We start from the raw sequence: 21,114 nt of genomic DNA on the forward strand, positions 1-21,114 counted from the left end.
GCAAGAAAGCCTCGTGGTTCACCGACGAACTCAAAACATCCAAGAAAAACTGCCGCACCCTTGAAAAAGCCTGGCGCCACGACCAGAACACAGAAAACATGACTGCCCTCAAGAACACTACTCGCAAACCCCACCAGCTGATCCGCACCACCAAAAGGACAACATTCAAAGAACGACTGGACAACAACACCCACAACAGCAAGGAACTCTCCAGCATCGTCAAAGAGTTCTCCAACCCCAACGCCTGAAACAACGACATCACGCCCTCGCAAGACCTCTGCGACTCACTCGCCACCTTCTTCCACCGCAAGATCGCTGACATACACAACAGCATACATACATAATCACTCAGGCCAATGAAATGAGCACAAAATCGAAAACAAGTAAGCATAGTAGCACCGCCACTGAGCAGGCGAGCAGTGCACCTGCAATGCAGTCACAGAAGATTTTGAAACATAATTTATCTACAATGTAATCGGCAGCATTATTGCTCTTTGGAAAAAACAAACATTTGCAATATGATAACATAGAGCAGGAGAAAACAGAGTAGTGATTAAATAGCTACTACTACTCACCAAGCCCAGGGATCTCGATACCTAGCAGGTCGAGCAGGTTGTGTTCACGGTCCAGGATATCGGACCACCAGTGCGTGGCCTGGCTGTAGGTGCACCGGACCCGAGACTGCGATACATGGCCCGGCACACCTTCCCCCACAGCTGCCGACGCTCCCAGAGCCCGTACCCGCCAGTGATCCTGCAGCCTGCTGCGATGGACTTGGGGAGGCAGCGCTGGACATAAAAAATCAGTGCGGCCACCTCCTCTGCGCTAAAGATCTCCCGGGCTATGACTTGCTCCCCCCTCAATCGCCCACATGGGAGCCGGGTACGGGGTGTGGGACCCTTCCACTTGTTCTTCCCGGCTCCCTTTGCCATGGTCCTGGACAGGAATCAAAATAATAAATAGGAAACAGAATAGGGAAAAAGTGAATAAAAGAAGAGGTAAAAAAAGTAGTTTTAAAGTAACCAAAAGTAGAAGAAAACACAAAATATAGATCTAGAAAAATAGAGGGATAGATAATAAGTAAAAAAGATTTTAAAAAACTTCAAACAAACAAAGGATGGCAAATATTGAAGCTGGATAGAAAAGCTTGCCCAGAACCACAGCAATGAATGAAAAACAAGATGGCCAAGCCCATTGAGGACCGCGTGGGTAAGTTTACGCGATATTTCCCCCGCGAGCACGCAAAAACACAGGCGAATTCGTAATAGCGCGCCGCACAGAACGCGAGATTGCCAATAGCGACCGGAAACAGAAATACGCAATGCGCACAAGATGGGCGCACACATGTACAACAGCATGGGTAGCTTCGCGGTCAGTGCGCTGCAAGAGGCCCGCGAATACGCAAAAAACCCTGCGAACACACAAAAAAATACGCAAATTTGCACTAATTCACAATTTTGCGGATTTCACATGAATTCGCGGATCGCGAATTCGCAAATTTCGCCATACTTACACTTTACACCTAAGCTTCGGGTGCCTACCTGCTCATGCCAGGCTACCCCCGGGGAAATGGTGACCCCAGTTCCTACATCGAGGTTGGCGATCAGGGTGGAAGAGTTGTAGTCGTTGTTGTTCTCGAGGTAGATGTTCAGGTCCCCGAGGAGGATGTAGTCTGTGGAGGCGAAGGCGTGTGTGCTGACAAAGTCGGCGATAGAGTCGCTGAACTGTGGTCGGAGTCCGGGGGGTCTGTAGATGAGGGTTCCTGTGAGAGTGGTGTTGGGGTCGGTGTGGATCTGGAAGTGCAGGTGTTCGGCAGTGCTGAGGGTGTCGTCGGTGTTGGTCGAGACTCTGAGGGTGTTCCTAAGGATGATGGCGATTCCTCCTTCTACTCTGTTGGTGCGTTCCTTGTGGGTTATCTTGTAGCATTCCGGGATGGCTATGGCGATGTTGGGTGCTGAGGAGTCGTTCAGCCAAGTCTCCGTCAGGAAGGCGACTTCTGGGGAATTGGAGTCAACTAGGTCCCTGAGTTCAACGGCATGTTTGCGGGCGGAGCGGGTTTTGAGTAGAATGTATCTGAGGTAGTTGGGTTCTTTGGTAGGTGGATTGACGGGGCAGAAGCTGGTGAATCTGCAGTTCCAGCAGGAGAAGGGTCCTTGGGCGCGCTTCGGGCGGCTAGGAAGCAGGTGCGTTATCGTCTGACATTGAGTGCGTGGAGGGTGCTGGAGTTGTAGTGGAGACGGGTATATTGGCGTTTGCCGGGGCCAGGTGTCCTGGGGCTTGGCGCGGTCCAGGCGCAGACAGGCTTGCCTTAGGCGTGCCAGTGGTGCGCCCGCTGCGTGCGGCCTCCATATAAGGGGATTCGGGAGGGAGGAGCAGCTGGGAGGCAGGAGCGGGCGACTAATGGGTGCTGAGGGGGCAGGCCGCAGGACAGTCAGCAGCGGGAAAAAATGGCTGGAGCATACACAGCTGGGCTACAGAGAGCAGAGAAAGAAAACAAAATCAAAATCAACAGTTTAACAGGGGAGAGAAAAAGGCAATAAGAAAAGGCAATAACAACAGGAGCACAAAATAAGCAGTAGAATCAGTAGACAACAGGAGGCATAAACAAGAGCCTGACAGCAGGAGCGAGCTTGCAGCCGCAGGGGGCCAGGATACGAGCATACAGGAGGTGCTGTGCGGTGTGAGGAATGGCCTACCATGAACCAGGGTCAAGGGTCGCTCTCCCTACTGCTGCGCGGCCTCCATATAGGGGGAGAAGTGAGGGAGGAGCAGCTGGGAGGCGAGAGCGGGGCAGCGCATGGGCGCTGAGGGGGAGGGGGCCGCAGGAGAGTCAGCGGCGGGAAAAATGGTGGGAGCGGACACAGCGGGGCTACAGAGAGCAGAGAAAGAAAATAAAATCAACATCAACAGTTTAACAGGGGAAAGATAAAGGCAATAAGAAAAGGCAATAACAACAGGAGCACAAAATAGGCAGTAGAATCAGTAGACAACAGGAGGCATAAACAAGAGCCTGACAGCAGCGGCGAGCTTGCAGCCGCAGCGGGCCGGGATTCGAGCACACAGGAGGCGCTGTGCAGTGTGAGGAGTGGCCTACCCTGAACCAAGGTCAAGGGTTGCTCAAATCTTAGTCTTCTCTGAAAATGTAATGTAATGTAATGTAATGTAATGATGTCTTGTAAAGCGCATGAATCACCCCACATGGGGTATCTCCGCACTGTAGACCGCTGGGGAACCCGTTCTGGCTTTTCCTGTGAAATGGTCCCTACTGGGTATCTCCAAGGTGAAACTAGGCATCCCCAGCGTATGTGGGGGCCGTTTTGGAGATGAGGCAAACTAATGCCCATAGTTGCCGAGTGTGATCCCTGGTTAGAGTAGGCACCGAGCCGAGAATAATCGAGTCTGCTGACCCTGGTCCACGACCCTGCCGCGTCAGGAATTGAACCCTGGTCCCGGGCCGTCCTTTGCTTCCGGGTCTGCCGCCTCTAACCAGCTGAGCTACACCACTCCACTGGTACCACTTAATTTTCTTCCTCAGGTAGTTAGACCCTACTCCAGTCAGAGCTTTATTTGCCAGACACAGTGCCTTGTAGGCAACCCTTTTCCTTAAAGGAAGCCAGTGAAGCTCCACAAAGGCGTTTGTTACTGACCTATGTTTGGGAAGTTTTTGAAAAAGGTGGGCAGCTGCATTCTGCAGTGTCTGGAACTTTTTAAATGTACCCTGCCCTGCAAGACGCCCATATAGAGGGTGTTACATTAGTTGATACATGACTAAACCAAGGCATTGACCATTGTTGTTGGAGCTGAAAAGGGATGAAAGAAGTACTTTCCTCAAGGATCTTAGCATCAACAAATAAGAAGAGGTCAGTTTGTTTATCTAGTCCCTGAAAGATAGATCTGAGTCAAAGGAAGGGATAGAGCAATGTTTTATTGACAATACATAGCTTATATACTTAATTTACATCATAGAAAGCAATATAGTAGGCGTAACAGCTGAGAGTAGACAAGATAACAGCTTCCACGTGTTACTAGTACGTAATCAGAAGGCGTGGACTAGGCGTAACTGGAGGTGTGCTCTAGAAACGTCACAGGTAGGTGTCACATGTGGGTGGCACTTAAACAGAAATGTTGCAATGTCAGCAGAAATCAGAGGCTTGGATGCGCGCGCAGCTGCATGACGTGTGATTGGCGTGAAACTGGAGGGTGCAGGGGGCTTGACATTTACACTCACTGACGGAAAGAGACAGAAGTCTGGCATGTCAGATCAACTTGTGCTTCTATCATATCTGATATCTGATGTTTAGGAACTGAGCTATCTGGGCGGAAAGGTCTCTGGGGCAGAAGCTGTTCTATACTGACTGTGAGTGCGTGTATAAGCGCCTGAGTGTCTGCATGAGAAGCGTTCGGGCATGGGCCTTCCATGGGAGCATGGTAACAGAGGCTATGAATTACTTGTACGGAGACAGGCCGGCCCTTCGGCTCTGCAGCTGGAGAATGTTTACTGAAACTAGAAGGCAGGAATGTATCTTCAAGGAGCGGAACAGATAACTCGAAGGTTGTAGTCAGTCTTGGCAGGCAGCAGGCTGAGCTAAGCGTGGCGGGCCGCGCTGGAAGTAAGGCAGAGTTCACAGGTACGGGGGCAGCCTGGGCAGCCTGGGCTGAGGCTTTCAGAGTCAGAAGGAAGAAAAAGGCTCGATGGCAGAAATTCTGGGCCTACTTTGCCAGAGCTGAAAAATATGTAGAGTACACTACAAAAAGACGTTGGCATAGCATACTTAGGAACGGACTATCCAACCCATTCAGGGTGGGCCTGAAAGAGGACATGTTAACGTTGGACGCAAATGTATTTGCGTCTTCATAGCTGGCACAGGAGGGAAGTTACATGCACTTTAACTCGTACATGGAGACGGTGGGGTACACGATAGGGAACATAACTTGACCAAAAATTTATATTTCCTCACTACGCCACTCCATTTTACGCTATTCCACGCTGCCCTACTCCACTTCAGACTGCCTTAACTCGGGCCATAGACAACTTGTCCCTTGCCTGGAAAAAATTGGATCCTGGATAGCTGATTGCAGCTTCAAATTGAATGGGGACAAAACCAAGCTAATAATCTTGGGCAGCAACTTCAGCCTTCGCTTGGAGATTCCCTGTCCTGCTAACTGGGGGCCACTCCCCCCCTCTCCTAAAACAGACATAAAAAACGTAGGTATGTGGCTGGACCAGACCTTGACGATAGATGTCCAAGCCAAAAAAATATCAAGTACCTGCTTTGGGATACTTTGTATGCTCAGAAAAATAATGGCCATGCTCCCAGAGGAGTCGAGGAAGACTGTAGTGCAAGCCTTGGTGGTATCAAGGCTGGACTACGGCAACTCTGTCTTTCTGGGCTCTCCTAAATACGTTACAAATAGACTGCAAGTCCTACAGAATGCAGCTGCCCGACTGCCGTTGAATATACCCAGACACCATTCAGCTAGGCCCTCACTGAGGGAGCTTTACTGGCTCCAGGTCCAAGCCAGGATCAAATTCAAATCCCTAAGCCTGGCTCAACGAGCCATGTATGGGAGAGGCCGCTCCCTGATCCAAAAGCTGGTCTTACATTACACACCCCATCGGCACCTTAGGCCAAGCTCCAACTTTCTTAGGAATCCTACCAGATTCAAGAGAGCCAGATGGGAGGAAGGTCAATCACCCTTCTGGTACCGAAACTGTGGAACAGCATGGATCCAGAACTCCGACTAATTGAAAATGAAGACTCAAAACATGGCTCTTCCCCATAACCTATGTGCTAACACCTGCCTGTCCTGTATCACCTCCGCACTGAGATGACCAAGGGTAGTCACATGCTTTACAAATCCCCTAAACCTGACCCTAAACCACTGTATGCCACTTCAATGTATGTCACTCATTTCGCTCTCTGCTATTCCATTGTACCCCACTTCATTCAACACCACTCCACTGTACTCTATCACACTGTACACAACTTCACTCAATGGTATTCAACTCTACCCAAATCCATTCCATGCAATCCACTATATACCTCTCCACTGTACACAACACTACTATATATATTCCTCTCTATGCCACTCCACTCTATGCCATTCAACTGTATGCAACAAAACTACTTTGCTCCACTGTACGCTATTTGAGTGTATGCCACTCCAGTGTACGCTATTACACCCTAAAGTACTCCATCCTTTGCTATTAGATGGGACACCACTCCACTATATCTCAGTATAATGTACACTCCACTCTACACCCCTCCACTATATAGCATCTGATTCTACCCTACTCTACTGTACGCCCCCACTGTACGCCACTCCATTTTACAATACTCTAATATACGCTATTCCGCTTTATGGCATTCTACTGTGCGCAACTTCACTGTATGCTATCCCACTGTGCCACACTATACTGTATACCATTCCACGGTATGCCACGTCACTGTAAATTACTCAACTGTAAGCCACTCCTCTCTATGCCACTCCACTGTATGCACTTCCACTGTATGCACTTCCACTGTACCCTATTACACTATACAATATTCCAGTCTACACCACTTCACTGAACAGCACTGCACTCTAATATATTCCACTTTATGCCACTCCATTGTACGTGACTCCACTGTACCCACTCCTGTGTTTGCTACTCCACTTCATACTATTCTACAGTACAGCACTCCATTATAATCCACGCTAGATCATTCCATTAAACACCACTCCACTCTACGTCACTCCATTATTTGCTATCAGCCTGTACACAATTCTATTCTATCCCACTCTATGGTATTTAACTCTACCCCATGTCAGTGCATGCCACTGCACTGTATGTTACTCTACTCCATGCTATTCCACTGACTCCACTCCACTCTACGCTATTTTACGACGCTACTACATTCGATGACACTCCACTGTGTGCTATTCTTGTGACAGCTACTCCACTCTACATCACTCCAGTGTATGTAACTTCACTCTAAAGTACTCCATTCAATGCTATTCCATTGGACACCACTCCACTCTACGCCACTCCACTGTATGCTGTTCCTCTCAGCCCCTCTCCTGTGTACACCCCACCAGTATAAGCTACTCTACTCTACACTACTCCACTGTACGCTACTCTATTACTCTATTCCACTCTACGCCACTCCACTCTATGCCACAACACTGAACGCTAATCCTCTGTATGTTACTCCACTCTTTGACACTCCAGTATATGATATTCCACTGTATGCCACTCCACTGCATGCTACTTCATTCTACGCCACTCCAGTGTATGTCCCTCCGCGTTATGCTACTGCATTGTACACTACTCCATTGAACACCACTCCACTCCCTATTTACTACACTTTTCAATCAGAAGTCACTCCACTGTACAACACTCCACAATATGCTACTCCACATTGCCCCACTCCACTGTATGCCACACTATTGTATGCTACTCCAATATACTCTATTCCACGCTAGGCCACTCCACTAAACTCCACTCCATTCCATTCTACGCTAGTCTACTATGCCAATACACTCTACAACACTCCACTGTATGCTATTCTTGTGTATGATTTTAACATAACAAATGCTTCTCTAGTGTACCCTACTTGACTCTACATGAGTCCAGTGCATGCAACTCACTCTACTTCATTTAATCCTATTCCATTGAACACCACTCCACTCTCTGCCACTCCACTGTATGTTGTTCCACTCTTCCCCTCTCCGGTGTATGCCACTCCAGTGAGTGTACGCAACTCCACTGTACACCACTCCACTCTAGGCTACTCCACTATAAGCTATGCCAGTCTATGACACTCTATTCTATGCCACTCCACTCTATGCTATTTCACTGAATGTCACTCCACTCTACAACACTCCAGTTTAGGATATTTCACTGTATGCACGCCACTGTATGCTACTCCATTCTACATGACTACAGTTGACGCCACTAAATTCTTAGCTCTGTGATGAGCTCCTGGGGACAATAGGGGCTGGGGAGAGGGGCCACACAGCGCCTCTTTACTTCATGAATACAGCCTGGCAGAGGGCTACCCGGGATATATAATTTTTTAATGCGCCCCAACTGCTATTTTTATTTTCAATCATGCGAAAGTCTTGCAGTACCGAGGCAGTTTTTGACTATTTTCTTTCTTTTTTTAGCCCCATGGGAGGTTTTCTCTAGGTCCCCCTCATGGAACTTAAAGGGTCGGGGTACCCCTACCTTGCCCTTTTTCATTTCAGGACAGGGGACCTAGAGTCAGATGTATGACCCTTTATGCACCTGCAAATGGGAGATCCTGCTGTTTGCGGACGCAAAAAAGGGTACTAGCATTTACAAATGCTATTTTGCGAGTCACTGACTCGGAAAATAGTATTTGCAACTCTCGCTATTATGAAGGGCGTCCCTTCCTGATAGCGAGTCAACATGCTATTTACTGATGTTTTGGTAGGTGGTAAACCACTGGCACAGGGGGAGAGGTCCCTAGGGGACCACTTCCCCTTTCTGAGTATGTGTGAAAATATTTTTAAGAGCAGGCAGTGGTCTCAGAGACCACTGCCTGCCCTTGAAAAAATGAAACTGAAACGTTTTTTCTTTTTTTTAAATGCATCCCGTTTTTCTTTAAGGAAAACGGGCTGCATTTAAAAAAAACTGCTTTATTAAAAAAGCAGTCACAGTCATGATGACCTGCTGACCCCAGCAGGCCACCATCTATATGAATGCTAGCCATTCCTAAAGGGACCTCAAATTGCACCTGCCTCATTAATATTAATGAAGCATGCAATTTGTGACCCCATTAGGAATCATAAACAGTGTCTGAGGAGCTACGCCGTGAACCAAGATGGCCAAGATGGCCGCATAGGCTCCCGGCTCCGCCGACCTCCAACGGCGGCCCGTCAATCCTGTTGTCTATCCTCCACCCACGCCCTGGGCCTGGATGTATGAAGGTTGCCTGATGCCAATGGTGCTTTCCCGGATTTTCTGCACACTTCAGCGACGAAGTTATGTCGTGTTCCATTTTTGGCCTATTCCCGGGCTGCCGCCGGGACCTCGATTTTTGCAATACCCGAGGGGGACCTGTTCAACATCGGCTATGGGACCGCGATTGTGGCCGGTCTTCCAGGCCTAAAAATTTTTATTTTTCACCTTTGAGTCCCTTCTCCTCGTTGAGTAGAGACGCTGTGCTGTGCTGCTATCCTTCTGCACCGTGCTGTGGGTTGTGTACTTGACCCTCGTTTCCCGCCCCGGGGGCTGACGGGCTGCACCCACGGCTGGTGTGTGTGCTGAGTTTGCTAGTCTGGGGCGCCTGTGTTGTTATTATCGCCAAATGTGTGCCCGGAGCCCGGCGTTGTGGGCTGGAGCTTGTGCCCCCCTCCGTCCCTTGGACTCCGGGATGGAGGGGGTGGATGGCGCACATTCGCTGAGATCCGTAATGGCGGCTATTGGGGCGCTCCGATCGCAATTTACCGACACATGTGTCTCCCTGGCGGCGAAACTGGACGATCTTTGCCCACGACCAGCCGCAGACGCTACATCGCCGGCACAGAAATCTGCGGTCCAGTCGAGTGAATTGACCCGCCATCTCGAGGAGCCCGTGCGGCAGCCCGACTTTGTTTCTCTGAGTGCCGACCTCACTTTTCCCTTATCCTCTACAGTACATGGTCGTCCCTCTACATCTCCTATCTGATGGTATATCGACGATGGCTGTACTGCACTTCCTTGTCGAGTCTCAGGGTCCCGTCTACGGAGCTTGCCATTTTCCTTTGTCTCGGCCCGTCTACATGGGGGATGCCGCCATTTTGTGACCGGACTTTGCTTCATCTTCAACGCCCTGATCTGCCACGGACGCTTTGGATGCCTCTGGTCGGATGTGGCTTGGTCGGGATGTGCTCCGGGACGGATTCGCACTGGTCAGGGCTGACTTTGTCTTTGAGGTTTATTCGCCCCTTGCCACTGCTTCGGACCATCTGAGACGCTCCCTTTGTTTGTAACTGATATGCCTTTGGTTATGGATCTCCTCGTGAGACTTGCTGGGTTGACTTCTGTTTCCCTGGGGTTGCTCCGTTTAGTTTTGCCGGGACTGCACCTAATCCCTCACCAGGCTCGGGGTAGGGGGGGGGGGAGGGGTTTTCATGGTGACTATCTCCCCCGTAATATTGCTGACTGTTTAGTATTGCTTGATGAAGATGGTTTTATGGGGGGGTTGCCGCTGGTGGGGGGTACCAGGTGTCCGGGGGCTTGTTTGTTTTCTCTCCTCCTCCGCCTCTTCTTATATTTTCCCTTCTGTGGGGCAGTTTCGGGGCGACAGGCACGCTGTTAGTGGGTTTGGCCGTAGCCATTACAGGGGTGCAGGGTGGCGGGTGTGGGGGGGTTTGTTATTTTAGTTTGTTTTGTTCTGTGGTCCCTATCGCTCTTTTCCTTCTTTGGGAGGGTTCTTTCCTCTTTAGTAGGGTTGGCTGTCTCTTGGTCTCGCACCTTTCTTTCTTTTTTTCCGGCTTTTTGATGAGCCTCTGTTTTTCTATTCTTGGGGGGTAGGCTCTCGGGGGTGATCTTAGAAATGTGGAATATTCTACTATGGTTTACTGTCCAATATCGTGGCCGTGGCTGCCAAGATTGCATAGATGCTTTTGTCATTGCCTGTCTCTGATACTACTTGGGGAGAAATCCCTTTCGTCTCCTTGGTGCTCCTATCCTTTGAGGTGTGATGTCCTTGTTGTTGCAGCCCCTACTTCTCTTCTAAACTTTTAAAATGAAAACCTCATATACTGTTTTCGAGTCCCACGACCACTCCTTATATCCTTCGTTATATCCTGCTTACTGATTTGCTCTAATTTCTCCGGCCATGATGGTTGTGGGCCTGCGCATGTACCTCCTTTTTAAGAATACAGGTTTTCCAAAAAAAACAAAAAAAAAACAGTGTCTGATTCCAATTAGCGAGTTGCAAATTGTAAGTCACAAATGCGACGCAGATGGCTACTCACTTATTGGCAGGTTGTACATCTGGCCCTAAGTCCTCTAGTCTTGTAACGGCAGTCAGCAACATTTTGATCATGTTGCTGCCTGCTAATCAGAATGTTCACCGCCGCAGAAGTCTGACTCCCGATGGAGCGGGATGGCCCAAGGGAAATAAAGCTCCATGGGAAAATCAGAACACTCCATTTTTAAACTGGAGTCTCTTGTGGACCCAACTGTTTAAATATACAATTATATTTTACAGTACATTTCTCAAAAACTACTGAACGGATTTACATCAAATCACAAAAAGCACAATTTGCAAACTAAGATCTAAATTGGTGAGTGCTGGGAGGTGAATGCTGGCTCCAATGCTGTCCTCACGATGGAGGTTTCAGCTCCCCGGGTGTGGCTTTTCTACTGAGGGCAACTTTCGTTTTTCTTGTTTAGCGGCTGGCTCGGTCGCAGAGAGGCCCCGCCGCAGATACAAGCGGATCCAGGGTCTTTTCACTCGGAGACCCGTCTGGACTGGGGGGTACACAACTGTGAGTGACATTGTTACTGGCATTGGCACCATGCATTAACCCCTTAAGCAAACCCACTGGGGTTAACATTGTTTTTAATGGGAGGAGTACTGCAGCTCCCACTTGGATTGAATGAGCGGGACTACAAGAACCAGGGTGCAACTTTGCACACGCTTAATTAGCGAGACCTCTACGCCCACTGGGGCGGGATTTATTACAATAAAGAGGCGTGCTCCAATCATTGCTGGTGTATGTCCTCCTGTTGCCAGTGATCAAGGAAGAGATTCCGAAACATGTTTGGCGAGTCCTGGGAGGTGAATGCTGGCTCCAATGCTGTCCTCACGATGGAGGTTTCAGCTCCCCGGGTGTGGCTTTTCTACTGAGGGCAACCTTCGTTTTTCTTGTTTAGCGGCTAGCTCGGTCACAGAGAGGCCCCGCCGCAGATTCAAGCGGATCCAGGGTCTTTTAACTTTGAGACCCGTCTGGACTGGGGGGTACACAACTGTGAGTGACATTGTTACTGGCATTGGCACCATGCATTACCCTTTAAGCAAACCCACTGGGGTTAACATTGTTTTTAATGGGAGGAGTACTGCAGCACCCACTTGGATAGAATGAGCGGGACTACAAGAACCAGGGTGCAACCTTGCACACGCTTAATTAGCGAGACCTCTACGCCCACTGGGGCGGGACTTATTACAATAAAGAGGCGTGTTCCAATCATTGCTGGTGTATGTCCTCCTGTTGCCAGTGATCAAGGAAGAGATTCCGAAACATGTTTGGCGAGTGCTGGGAGGTGAATGCTAGCTTCAATGCTGTCCTCACGATGGAGGTTTCAGCTCCCCGGGTGTGGCTTTTCTACTGAGGGCAACCTTTGTTTTTCTTGTTTAGCGGCTGGCTTGGTCGCAGAGAGGCCCCGCCACAGATACAAGCGGATCCAGGGTATTTTCACTCGGAGACCCGTCTGGACTGGGGGGTACACGACTGTGAGTGACATTGTTACTGGCATTGGCACCACGCATTAACCCCTTAAGCAAACCCACTGGGGTTAACATTGTTTTTAATGGGAGGAGTACTGCAGCACCCACTTGGATTGAATGAGCGGGACTACAAGAACCAGTGCAACCTTGCACACGCTTAATTAGCGAGACCTCTACACCCACTGGGGCGGGACTTATTACAATAAAAAGGCGTGTTCCAATCATTGCTGGTGTATGTCCTCCTGTTGCCAGTGATCAAGGAAGAAATTCCGAAACATGTTTGGTGAGTGCTGGGAGGTGAATGCTGGCTCCAATGCTGTCCTCACGATGGAGGTTTCAGCTCCCCGTTTGTGGCTTTTCTACTGAGGGCAACCTTCGTTTTTCTTGTTTAGCGGCTGGCTTGGTCGCAGAGAGGCACCGCCGTAGATACAAGCAGAGCCAGGGTCTTTTCACTCGGAGACCCGTCAGGACTGGGGGTACACAACTGTGAGTGACATTGTTACTGGCATTGGCACCATGCATTAACCCCTTAAGCAAACCCACTGGGGTTAACATTGTTTTTAATAGGAGGAGTATGCAGCACCCACTTGGATTGAATGAGCGGGTCTACAAGAACCAGGGTGCAACTTTGCACACGCTTAATTAGCGAGACCTCTACGCCCAATGGGGCAGGACTTATTAAAATAAAGAAGCGTGTCCTAATCATTGCTGGTGTATGTCCTCCTGTTGCCAGTGATCAAGGAAGAGATTCCGAGACATGTTTGGCGAGTGCTGGGAGGTGAATGCTGTCTCCAATGCTGTCCTCACGATGGAGGTTTCAGCTCCCGGGATGTGACTTTTCTACTGAGGGCAACCTTCGTTTTTCTTGTTTAGCGGCTGGTTCGGTTGCAGAGAGGACCCGCCGCAAATGAAAGCAGATCTAGGGTCTTTTCACTCGGAGACCCGTCTGGACTGGGGGGTACACAACTGTGAGTGACATTGTTACTGGCATTGGCACCATGCATTAACCCCTTAAGCAAACCCACTGGGGTTAACATTGTTTTTAATGGGAGGAGTATGCAGCACCCACTTGGATTGAATGAGCGGGACAACAAGAACCAGGGTGCAACTTTGCACACGCTTAATTAGCGAGACATCTACGCCCACTGGGGCGGGACTTATTAAAATAAAAAGGCGTGTTCTAATCATTGCTGGTGTATGTCCTCCTGTTGCCAGTGATCAAGGAAGAGATTCTGAAACATGTTTGGCGAGTGCTGGGAGGTGAATGCTGGCTCCAATGCTGTCCTCACGATGGAGGTTTCAGCTCCCCGGATGTGACTTTTCTACTGGGGGCAACCTTCGTTTTTTTCTTGTTTAGCGGCTGGCTCGGTCGCAGAGAGGCCCCGCCGCACATACAAGTGGATCCAGGGTATTTTCACTCGGAGACCCGTCTGGACTGGGGGGTAAACAACTGTGAGTGACATAGTTACTGGCATTGGCACCATGCATTAACCCCTTAAGCAAACCCATTGGGGTTAACATTGTTTTTAATGGGAGGAGTACTGCAGCACCCACTTGGATTGAATGAGCGGGACTACAAGAACCAGTGCAACCTTGCACACGCTTAATTAGCGAGACCTCTACGCCCACTGGGGCGGGACTTATTACAAGAAAGAGGTGTGTTCCAATCATTGCTGGTGCATGTCCTCCTGTTACCAGTGATCAAGGAAGAGATTCTGAAACATGTTTGGCGAGTGCTGGGTGGTGAATGCTGGCTCCAATGCTTTCCTCACGATGGAGGTTTCTGCTCCCCGGGTGTGGCTTTTCTACTGAGGGCAACCTTCGTTTTTCTTGTTTAGCGGCTGGCTTGTTCGCAGAGAGGCCCCACCGCAGATACAAGCGGATCCCTGGTCTTTTCACTCGGAGACCCGTCTGGACTGGGGGGTACACGACTGTGAGTGACATTGTTACTGGCATTAGCACCACGCATTAACCCCTTAAGCAAACCCACTGGGGTTAACATTGTTTTTAATGGGAGGAGTACTGCAGCACCCACTTCGATTGAATGAGCGGGACTACAAGAACCAGGGTGCAACCTTGCACAAACTTAATTAGCGAGACCTCTACGCCCACTGGGGCGGGACTTATTACAATAAAGAGGCGTGTTCCAATCATTGCTGGTGTATGTCCTCCTGTTGCCAGTGATCAAGGAAGAGAGTCCGAAACATGTTTGGCGAGTGCTGGGTGGTGAATGCTAGCTCCAATGCTGTCCTGTGGTGTGGCTTTTCTACTGAGGGCAACCTTCGTTTTTCCGATAGTTCTCCTCCCCCAAGCAACAACAGGGAGAAACCTGACACTTCAGCCAGCAGCAGCGGCAACAGTACTTTACGAGATTTGGTCAAGACATTGGAGAAAAAATCCCGCAGTGAGCAGTCAAAATGGGGGGAATCCAAATCGCTAAAAAGGTATGTGGAAGTGAATCCTATCCCTCGTGAATTACGCATTGTAACGGCTCCCACATACGATGACCCTAACCCCGATTTAATGAAGGAATGGGCAGAATGCAATTTAGAAGCTTCTCGCCGTCAAGTTCAGATCCTGATTAAATATGCAGACATTGACCGTGCTAAACTATTGACTGAAATTGAAACTATTAATGAACAACTAGCAAGTTTGGGCGAAAGTGAGGAAAAGGAGCAACTCCTGAAAGCAATGCATGCGCGCCTGAAAAAAAGAGGACGCGAAAATTATTGAGAGGCCACTCACCTCTATATGGTTTCTGTGAACTGCTGCTACTCGTGCTTGGCGAGGGATCTCTACCTCTGCTCACTGATTGTGTCCTGAGCTGCTGTGCCTGAGCTGACGCTGTCTCTGTTTGTTGTCCCGTGGCGTGCCTCCCCTTGACTCGCTGGTGTGAGCGTGAGCTGCAATCCGCACGCTCTGCCTGTCGCTCCCAGCTGGAGTCAGAAGGGTTGAGGCAGGGCGAAAAACTACAGCGCGCCTAGCCTGGGGGACTGCGAGGACCAGAATTCCAAGCTGGGATCAGCTGGTTCCGCTTCCCCCAGGCGACACGCCCACGGACACGCCCACTGACGAGGCAGGACAAGTATTCGTGACACCCACTTCGCGGGCGCCACTCACCGCTATCTGGTTTCTGTGAACTGCTGCTACTCGTGCTTGGCGAGGGATCTCTACCTCTGCTCACCGATTGTGTCCTGAGCTGCTGTGCCTGAGCTGACGCTGTCTCTGTTTGTTGTCCCGTGGCGCGCCTCCCCTTGACTCGCTGGTGTGAGCGTGAGCTGCAATCCGCACGCTCTGCCTGTCGCTCCCAGCTGGAGTCAGAAGGGTTGAGGCAGGGCGAAAAACTACAGCGCGCCTAGCCTGGGGGACTGCGAGGACCAGAAATCCAAGCTGGGATCAGCTGGTTCCTCTTCCCCCAGGCGACACGCCCACGGACACGCCCACTGACAAAACGTACAAAAACCAATTAGCCTTCCGCGACGCGGGACGCGCGCGGGACCAAGCGCGGAACGAAGCCCGGACAAAGGGCGGGCCGTCTGAGGCCGTCCGGGGACGACCGAGGACGGGACGGGCCACCCCACTAACGTTCAGCACATGAGGACACTACTTAACCAAATTCTGATATCGTCGTGAAAAATCCCCCCATTCTTTACTGATCAACCGAGACTGAGATAAAGATAAAGTTATTACAAATACACAAAATCTGCAGCGACTACTATAAGCTATAAAGTAGATTTCCGGTCCCAAGAATGAGGGCTCTAAAAAAACTACGCTCACGGACAATCTACATGAGGCGTATGGGGACAGATGCAGCTGTAAGAAAATCTGTTGACAAATCACTAAAACCTGGTCAAATATCAAGTACTCCAGCTATAAGTCAATACTTCTCTACCCTCTCCAAGAAAAAGTATCTTTCTCCACATTCAACTGATGATCCAAATAAGCTGGATCTTTTAATAAATAATGTTGACCATGATTTGTTACATGTCTCAGATCAAAAATTCAATAAACAAGGTCAAATAACAACTGAAAGTAATTTGGCAAATTTCTCTCTCTCGGAAGAATGTCAAAAATCACTCCCAGATACGTCTCAAATAACATCTATAACACCTATAAAAAACCAGGACAATGACTTATTTTTTGATGTATCTGTAAATCATAACACGAAGACCGAAGAAGAAAAAACAGAAATATTGCTAAGTCAAAAACATCCACTAACCAGTTCACCAGAAAAATCGCCCAACCTTTATTCTAATCTGGCCAACCTATCAGCCCCTAATTTCATAAATCCAAATTCTGAAAATACTGCCTCTCCCCTGTCAAAAGCACTTTTTTCACTGCAAGAAATTTTGGAATCAGTACTAACTCATCTGGGTCAAATTTTAGCTAACTCGGACGATACTTTAGACGTACAAATAGGAATACTTAAATTCCTGGTTGAAGAAAAAAGGAAAAAAGATCTAACTAAAGTCTCACCGAAACAACCCGGAGCAGTCGAATCACAACAAATAGATGATTTTCATAAAAATGGAAGTGCGACCCCAAAACAACAGGAAGCAAGCACGCAAACGAACGACGTACTAATAATTAAGACTAAAACTAAGGGACTAAGAAATAAGGAAAAACCTCTTATCACATATTCACTTAAAAAACTGTTCAAAGAAGAATCGGAAACCATCACCGAAAACAAAACTAAACATTATCCTATCTTTTCGAATAAAGTATCCGATAATAATTGTGATCAGATTATCGGGGAAAATAAAGCGGAGTTATCGGGAGTAACTACCGAACAGGATTTCAGCCAAGGAGGACAGTCTGAAAAAAGTAACAATAGGGAACAAGTAAGGGGGAAGAAGAAGAGAAAACCCTTGAGGAGAATACAGAGAAAAAAAGGGAATAAGCTTAAATTCCAAAAATTCACTCCCGTAATTTTGGTGAACTCTCCAGAAACTCAAAAAATACCATCAGAAAAACCCTTAAACCCAAAAGCAGACGAATTTTGTCCTCCTATAAAAAACAGATCAACAACACAAAATATAATGGATATAAAAGATCTACATGATAATAAATCTCAATCATGGGAAGTAACTCCATCTAAACACATAACTATCGAAGAGCTATTTCCCTCAGATAAGGAGCCGTTTAATTGTGGTAGAATAATCAATCTCTTGCAAGAAATACCATCCCTGAACTCTCTGACAAGTAAAGAAATCGACCTAGTACTCTTTCCAATAAAAGAAAATAACAAACTAGTACAGGTATCCTTTTATTCCCCAGTTTTGCCTGGAATAATAATCAGAGAGAAGGAAATTCTTCACAAAAATGGCTATGATGTAATCGCGGTGGAAGATCTTAAAATTAACAACCTACTCAAAGGTACATTAGGACAAACTAATAGAAGAAAAGAAAACAATAGTTTTAATTGGGGAGATTCAGCATCAAATATTATGAGGAAAGATTTACTCAAAATACAAGTAATACAAGGTGAGAGGTCAGTATGGTCCCGAAATTCAAGTTCTAGTAACTCTGAGAACTCAATAAAATCGTGGGCATGGTTATCAGAAACCTTAAATAGCAAAAAAACGGTAAATCCACAACAACACCAAGTTTAGCAAAGGTCTGACGTTATTGTCCTGGAACTTGGCAGGGAAAACTGATTTAAAAATGAAACATGCAATCAAAAATTCCCCTGATATCATTGCCCTCCAGGAAACATGGTTAATTAATACCTTAATTCAAAAAGGATACTATGTATATGAAGCGTTGGCAAAAAAATCTAGAAGGGGACACGCCAAGGGTGGTCTGGCAATATTATTAAAAGAAGATCACTCTTGGTCACAGGAAATAATCGATACAAAAATAGACAATCTACAATGTTTAAAAGTATCCCTTAGAACTCAAGTGTCAGCCAAACTTGAAAAAATATTACTTTTCAACATCTACGCACCTCCCAGTAATAATAATGATTTGCTGTTTGACCGTCTAATGGAGATAATCACCCATATCATTGAAGATCAATCTCACTTGCCATATCTTATAATGGGGGATTTGAATGCTAAAATTTCAAACCGTGAGATAAAGAAATGGGCTCGTCTTTTCAAAGAGGAATCTTTGGAAACATCACTCCCTGAATTCCCAAAAGGATCTAAATCAGATAAGAGAGGACGCGCACTATTATCTTTTCTCTCTAGCATTAATGGGACTATATTAAACGGTAACATCAACGGTGACATACCAGCAACATACACACGGCAAGGAAATGGATCTCCCTCTACCCTGGATTATTTTATATGCGGGATCGAAGAAAAAGAACAAATGATTCAACTTTCGATAATATTCAATGAAGAAAGTGATCATGCTCTCCTAAACCTTTCAACCCATTGGATTGCACAGTCCTCTTCTTATAATCAGCCAATATTTCTTACAACAAAAACGGAAGTAAACATAACAAGGCGTCGCATTTATTGGGGGACAGATAATCTGGACTATCTGAGGCTACTAATTTCCGAAACCAATATATTGACTAACATATATTCAGATGACCCTATAAAGAATTTCGAACAGATAACGAATAATCTCAAACAAGCTCTGCAAAGTAAGCTACAACACAACAGTTCAGTAAAAAGTAAATGGAGAAATAAGAATAAAAACTGGAACCAACCAGTCGTAAAACAACTCAACAGGCTGATACGCACCCAGTATCTGAACTTCTCGTCAGTAAACAAAAAGGAAATCAATAGATTAAAGAATCAAATACGACGAGAAAAAACTAAACAGAAAAAACTGAAGCAGGACTTCAACTGGACTGAAATCCAACAAGCAGCTAAACATAACAACCAGCGCAAATATTGGACACTGATTGCAATAATGACGGGATCCAAAAAAAAGCTGGAGGCAACTCCTGTTTCAGAAGAAAACTGGGATATTTATCTTCGTGAGCTATATAAACAGAATAAGTCTATTAAAAATGAAGAGGCGGGAGAACAAATTGTGGAAACAAAAGATACTAAGATCAATAAAACGTCGGCAGTGTCAGTCTCTACGAATATCAGGAAGGCAAGGAGCACGGGTGCATCTGGCCCAGATCAGATACCTATCAAGGTCTACCAAACTGATCATAAAGAGTGGGGACTGGTGCTCTCGCCGCTATTTAACTATATATTCGACAGTGGTCAACTGCCAAACTCCTGGAAAGGAAGTATTATAATCCCGATTTACAAAAAAAGGAAAAAGAAACATACAGGGAAACTATAGGCAAATTGCCCTCATGGATGCTGCCGGGAAGATTTTTGCAGCAGAAATCCTGGATAGGCTGAAAAATTGGGCCTTCTCATTGGGTCTAATCCCTAAGTTTCAGTCCGGATTTCGCTCAAACCACTCAGTCACTGACAATGTAGCAATCTTCCAAACCATTTTAGACAAGTACGCAACAGGAAAAAAACAAACTATTTACGCAGCATTCATCGATTACTCAACAGCTTTCGATCGAGTGGACAGACCGACCCTGTGGTCAAAGTTAAGAAGAATGGGCATTCCGGAGCAGCTATTACATTTGATAGTGAACCTGCACAGTGACACCTGGTGCCGTGTCCAAATGGGGAGTGAGAAGGGCCTATCGAAGATAATACGAACATCAAATGGCCTGAAACAAGGGTGCCTCTTGGCTCCAATTTTATTCTCACTGTATTTAAGTGACCTACCTTCCCAACTGCAGCAAGGGATATGCACTCCTCCTAAGATAGCCACTGAATATATTCATTCCCTGCTATACGCAGACGATATAGTCATGTTTGACCTAACACCTTTTGGACTACAAAATCTTTTAGATATTTTATACAAGTATTCCATAAAAAACTTTTTAACCCCAAATACAAACAAAACCAAAGTGGTTGCTTTTTCAAATCAGAAGAAAACGGTAAGGTACGAATGGAAGCTGGGAGGTGAGAAGCTAGAACAAGTAAAGGAGTATACATATCTGGGCAGAATTTTCTCACAAAACATGAGTAACATCAATCAAATCAATCACCTGAAAAGGAAAAGTGACCTACATGCTGGGGCTCTGTCCCGCTTATACTCGGCCACTGGTCAAAGGCATTTCTCTGCACTAATTCAAGTCTATCGAGCCAAAATCACACCGGTCCTGTCTTATGCCTCGGAATATATTCCTTTTAAACAATGGACCTATATGGACTCAGTAGAAGGTAAAATATTGAAAAAACTACTGAAGATTTCTACATCTACCCCAGTACAGGCACTGAGACTGGAATGTACCATCACGAGTGCATATGCTACAGCCATAGCTAGTATTATAAGGTGGGCCTATAACCTTCTTCATTCAAAAGAAGGTACTCTAAGAAGTTTATTAAAAGTAGAGACATTCGAGACCAGCTCTACCCATATTACCTTTTTAAAAAATATGCGAGAGGCTCTACAGCTTGCAGAAGTTAGTGTGGAAATTTTGTCTACGTGGTCACCAGCTCAACTCAAACTTTTTCTAAAAAACTTCACTCCCAAACTGAGCTACGAGATTGACCACTTACATTGTAATAGACTATCGTTATATAAGAACTATGCAGCCTCCCAGGAATACAAACAATGCCAGCCTTATTTAGAGAATACACTTCAACACGGTGCAAGGCGTGCAATTATGATGTTGCGCCTGGGAACA

Source organism: Lissotriton vulgaris, chromosome 6 (assembly GCF_964263255.1).
Source record: "Lissotriton vulgaris chromosome 6, aLisVul1.2, whole genome shotgun sequence".
In the NCBI taxonomy this organism is placed as follows: domain Eukaryota; kingdom Metazoa; phylum Chordata; class Amphibia; order Caudata; family Salamandridae; genus Lissotriton; species Lissotriton vulgaris.